The following is a 6,000-nucleotide window of genomic DNA, read 5'->3' as shown; positions in this document are numbered from 1 at the left end:
GTTTTTTTTTTTTCTTTTTGGTGCCAGGACTGGGACTTGAACTCAGGGCCTAGGTACTATCCTTGAGCTTTTTGTCTTCAAAGCTGTCACTTTATCTACTTGAGCCCTTTCTGGTCCACTTCTGGCTTCTTTTTTTTCTTTCTTTTTTTTTTTTTTTTTGCCAGTCCTGGGCTTGAGCTCAGGGTCTGAGCACTGTCCTTGGGCTTTCTCAAGGCTACAGCTCTACCACTTGAGTCACTTCTGGCTTTTTTCTATGTATGTGGTACCGTGGAATCGAACCGGGTCTTCGTGCATGCTAGGCAGGCACTCTACCACTAGGCCACACTCCTGGCCCCACACTTCTGGCTTGTCGGTAGTTAGAGGTAAATTTCATGGGCTTTCCTGCCTGAAGTCAACTTCAAACTGTGATCCTCAGATCTCAACCTCCTGAGTAACTAGGATTGCAGCATGAGCCACCTATTTTATAGGTTATGGTTTTGTGACTTAAGATCATGATAAGTAAAACAAACACTAATAACAACAAAACAAAAGTCTTCTCTGCAGTACTGATAGCTTCTAGAAGACACTCCTTTCCCTTCTGAATTTGAATGTTGGTCTTCATATTGATTTTGTTAGCTCCACCAGATCTTATAGGTCCATAACATTAATAGTAGATTATTAGGTGAAATATCAGTGAGAACTCACAGATTGCCCTACGAACATACACATGATTACGATCCTATCAATTATAGTAGCCCTCCTGTGGCTATCATGAATTATACAAATTATATATTGTCTATTTTTTTTCTTGATTTTTCCAAAGAAGTTCCCCCGTGTGTTATGCCGCTGGAGCTCATTAATAATGTATTAAGTCTAATTAAAAATATTGTTATTCATCAGCCCGGGGCCTAGTAGTCATTCCATGGACTCTCAAGTATTCCCAGCATTTTCAAATATAGTAAGAGGCGTTACTGATTCCACCCCCCACCCCCCCATTTCAGTGGAGTTTCCTGCCAGTCTACACTTCACCTGCTAGTCCCATTCTCCCATTCATTCTCTCGCTGATACACGCTACACGTTGTGCTGCCTCTCTGCTTTCTTCCCAATGTTCTCGCCCTTTCTTTGTTTCTCCCTTCCATTCACTCGGCAGCCTTTCTGTATTCTTCCTTGCTGACATCTGCTGCTATGTGTTTCTGGTTTTGTTTCTTGGATTCAATGCCCGGCTTCCCTTCTATTTTCTTCTCTCTCCCTCTCCCTTCCCCTCCCCCTCCCAGTCCTCAGGCTGTGCGTTTCTTTGTCTCTTTAGAAAGCTGCTGACCAGATGCTGCAGAAGCGCTGGGGAGCTGTGATGATCCAGCAGCAGCAGGCAAAGAAAGGAAAATACAGTCTGCCGCCCTCTTTGCAGCAATGTCAGTGGTCCAGAAACATGATAAAAGCTGACTATTGAGTCTTATGTGCTTGACTCATTTGACAACTAGATGGTAGTATGTTGATGGCCACATCCCTCCTTTGGTTTAATTTTGTTTTGTTTTGATCTTGAGAAAAGTCTCACTACATTGCCCAGGCTGGCCTGAATTTTTGATCCTCCTGCTTCAGCTTCTGGAGGGCTTGGATTATAGGCATGAACCCCAGCCCCCCACATACACACACAGGTCTTCTCTCTTCTGATGACACTTGGGTTTTGTGCTCTTTTGTTTGTTTTTTTGTTTTGTTTTTCCAGTCCTGGGACTTGAACTCAGGGTTTGAGCACTGTCCTTGGGCTTTCTCAAGGCTAGAGCTCTACCACTTGAGACACAGCACCACTTCCGGCTTTTTTTTTTTTCCTATGTATGTGGTGCTGAGGAATCGACCCCAGTCTTCATGCATGCTAAGTGAGAACTCTACCACTATGCCAAACTCCTGGCCACAGGCTTTGTGTTCTTGGAGGAACTTTTCTTTTTTTTTCTTTGCTTGCCTATGTTTGTTCACCAAAAATCACACTAAAGTGTGTGTTTGCTTTGCCTACTTGCCTTTCTGGGAGATTTTTTCTGGTTCTTCGGGAATCTTCCAGTAAGGGAAAAATGGTTGCTCCATTTCCCTTGCTCCAGACCAGTGACTTACATTGATATGCAAGGAGGAAAAGAGATTCAATCTACTGATGTCAAGGAGACAGACTCAGAAATGACAGGTGACATGGACAAGCGAGGACACATGTTATGGCACTAGTGGATACTCGCGATCTAGGCAAATTTGGAAACCCTTCTAGAGAAGGAATCCAATTTTCTTTAAATTAGAAACCCATTCATGATTGCTTCTGTACACATCTCCCTCTGAGTCTTTAAATGATTAGGCTCGGGATCCCTACAGATGCCAAAGAGCCATGGATACACCTGACCTATGCATTTCCTCCAGCTACCACAGTTTAAAAGCTATGCAAATGTTGAAGTGTTAAGGGAAAGATGATGAGAAAGTCTGTCCATGTGAGAGGTACCTGTGGTTTATTGAGAAAGATGGGGTGGTATTGATTAGGTTTTGTGTGCGAGTATTAGGGCTTAAACTCAGAGCCTGGGTGCGGTCCCTTAGCTTTCTTGCTCAAGGCTAGTGCTCTACCACTTGAGCCACAGCTTCTCTTCCTGCTTTTTTTTCTTCATTTTCTAGAGCTAAGAAACTTACAGACTTTCCCTGCCTGGACTGGCTTCAGATTGGCTCCTCATAACTCAGCCTCTTGAGTAGCTACTATGTGCCAAGAACCTACTGTGTGCCAAGATTTTTCCTAAGCACTCGGCTCTTTACACACTCACAAGTTTGCATGGTAATGTAGGTATTGTTGTTACCATTTTGGCAGATCTGAAGGAGTTTTGTGAACCTGAGCCCTGTGCACTGTCCTTGAGCTCTTTTGTTCAAAACTAGAATTCTATCTCTTAAACCACAGTTCTACTTCTGGCTTGTTTTGTTTTATGATTAACTTGGAGATAAGAGTCTCATAAACTTGTATTGCCCAGGCTGGAATTAAACCATGATCCTCAGATCTCAGCCTCTTAGATAGCTATAGTGCTAGGCATGAACCCCTGGCAGACCAGCAGAAACTGATGTTTTTAAATTTAATGCCTCGCACCTGCTGGACAAGTCCTCACTCTAGCACGGGAGAACACTTCCAGCTTATCCTTCTTTGCTGATGAGTCTTACATTCAAATGCCCATGCTCATTCTCAGATCTGCTCTATCTGGTCTAGCAGTCAGTCACTTACTAGAATAATATTGGCAATACTCATCTCCCTGGAGGTATTGGCAGTTGAGACTTTCTTTCCATTAGTCACTCTGCTTCTCTTTAAATTCTGAAACACCAAACCCTCACCAGGATCCTCTCACTTCGGTCCCTCTCATTTTGTCACAGATATGTGTCAGGTTAGCTAACTATCCTTTAGAATAATTAAACCTTTCCTCTCTATCTTGGAATTAATTTGCCCAAGGATAACGTGAAAGTGCCTTCACAGCCTCCAGTCTTCCGTGATAAAGTTGGGCAATATTGAGTTTCAACAGAAACACAATGAGATTTCCGGATAATGGCCACTTCCTTCCAGATCTGGCCTGTGTGTGTGTGTGTGTTTGTGTGTGTGTTTTGTTGTTGTTGTTTTTGCAGGACAATTCAATGTTGCTTTCCTAGAGAGGACTTGGCTGCGCCTAGCAGATCTCAAATCGAATACTCTTCCCCCCCACACTGAGTTCTCAAGTGGCTGTATCTAAAAATCAGTATTTCTCTCTGTGTTCATGGCAGGTAGTAATTCATCTGTAAATGTTCATTTGGCCTAAAGGTCTTTCATGGTATTTGGTTAAAATCAGAGTTGATGAAAGTGTGACAGAGAAACACAGTCAGCCTGCCAAAAACCATTTCCCTCTTGTGCTAGAAATTCTTTCCAAGACAAATCATACCAGCTTTGTAAAAAGCCCTTCGCTTTCCAGATTCCTGGGTAGGTAAATGCCCTCACATTTTACCAAGGAAGGAAGAAGATAGGATTTGATATTTAACAGTGACAATCAGGATTCTGACTGACAAAAAAAAATCTTTATTTTGAATAGTCATAACCTTTTTTCTTCCTGACAACAGAAGACTTTGTTGTTGTTGTCGTTGTTGTTGTTGTTGTTGTCGTCGTCGTCAGTTGTGGGGATTGAACCCTGGGCCTGTCTCCAGGCTCTGCAGCTCAATGCTAGCGCTCTACTCCTTGAGCTACAGTGCCACTTCTGCTTTTCCAGTGGTTAATTGGAAATAAGAGTCTCACGGGCTTTATTGCCCTGGCTACTTTGAACCATGATCCTCAGATCTTAGCCTCCTGAGTAGCTAGAGTTACAGCCACCAGCACCCATCTGAAGACACATAGTTTTATATACTCTTTGGACACGTGGTGACATTTTTTACATGCTACACATTTTACAAGAAGTATTTAGAAACATGACAGTAACTATTTCTGTTCTTCCCTTAGCAATTTTCTAAAGTAATTCTGATTTCTGTGGTAAATCACCATAACAACAACAAAAAAACCCAGTGACCCAGCCATTCTTTTCTTTCCATTACCAAAAACCCCATTAGCAACTTTATTTCAATAAACTGAACCTTTTCCTGTAACCATAGCAAATAATTTTATATCAATCTACACTTACCCCTAATCAAATATAGAGCTGTTAAAAGCTTCCTTTTTTTTAAAAAAATTATTTCTTATTAGCCATACATTGAGTTTCTAAGAATCTATAATCAGAATAAAAATATCTTTTTTTCTTTTTTTATTGTAATTAATAAAAGGGTTACATGATATTTGCCAGATAGAAGGTGCATTAATTCACGTACATTGATACCCTTTCACATGTCTTGGTACCCATTACCCTCAGAATAAAAATATCTTAAAGTTACTTCCTCCAGACTATTCAAAGATAGCTAATACAATAATTTTCTTTTCAGTATTTCAATAAAGCAAATTTGAATAAAGTCTATAGGTTAAGGAATTTGTTTGGTGTTCATTTCCTGTTTTTTAATCATTTTATTGTGGTTTTATGTTATTTTGTGGGATATATATATATATCACTACTAGAAGTAAGTAGTCATTATATTATGAATTTCCCTCAAATATATCAGCAATATTATAGGCATACCCATATATAAAGAGCAAAATCTCTAAAATAAATGATAAGACCAGTAAGGTAATACATCAGTAAATGTTCAACGCAGTAAAGGGAAAACCAACTTTTCCTGCTGTTTTTTAACTTTTTTATTTATTAAGTTTGTTTGATTGTAGGGATCAAACTCAGGGCCTCATGCACAGTATGCCAAGCTACAGCTACAGCCCTGAATGCAATTTTTAAACCTGAAGATGTTTTAGAATCAAAGTATTTTTTTAAGATTTCCCCCCAAAATGATGTATAGATTCAACAAGCTGCCCTGTAAGTACTCATGAAAGCTGGACCTTCAACAGGATCGTTTCTAATTCTAGCAATTATAACCTACTAGCTGGATGAGGGCCTCAGCCACTAGCTCTGTGCCTTCCATCAAGCTGTGGCCTGTCGACGCCAAGCAATAGTCAAAACCCACAATCCCATAACAGCCTGCATCCTCTTCATATATTTATTCATTCATTTAGTTGTTCCTTGTTTCCTGTCTCTTCTAATTCTGACTGACTCTGCTCAGGCCACAAACCTGATGAAATTAGTTACATCCCATTTTCAGAGTGCTCCATTACTCTAACTCCTCCTGTTGTTTTTGCCATCTGGCTTTTCAGAAGACTAATGTCTATCCTCAACCTTCTTCCCATTTACTCTAGTAAACAGCAGGGGGTCTGTGTTCCTGTGTCAATCTATGGGATTGATTTTTGCCATTGGGGTGTGGTGTGTGTGTGTGTGTGTGTGTGTGTGTGTGTGTGTGTGTGTGTGTGTGTGTGTATGTGTGTGTTCTAGGTTTCTAGTGGACAGAGAAAAATGGGTTAAGAAAAAGAATGGGATTAGGGTCTTAGATTTTGGCCTAGTGGTAGAATGCTTGCCCAGCCTGCACAAAGATCTG

Source organism: Megascapheus bottae, chromosome 27 (assembly GCF_031878675.1).
Source record: "Megascapheus bottae isolate mThoBot1 chromosome 27, mThoBot2.hap1, whole genome shotgun sequence".
NCBI lineage: Eukaryota > Metazoa > Chordata > Mammalia > Rodentia > Geomyidae > Megascapheus > Megascapheus bottae.
Note: the sequence above shows the minus strand (reverse complement) of the source record.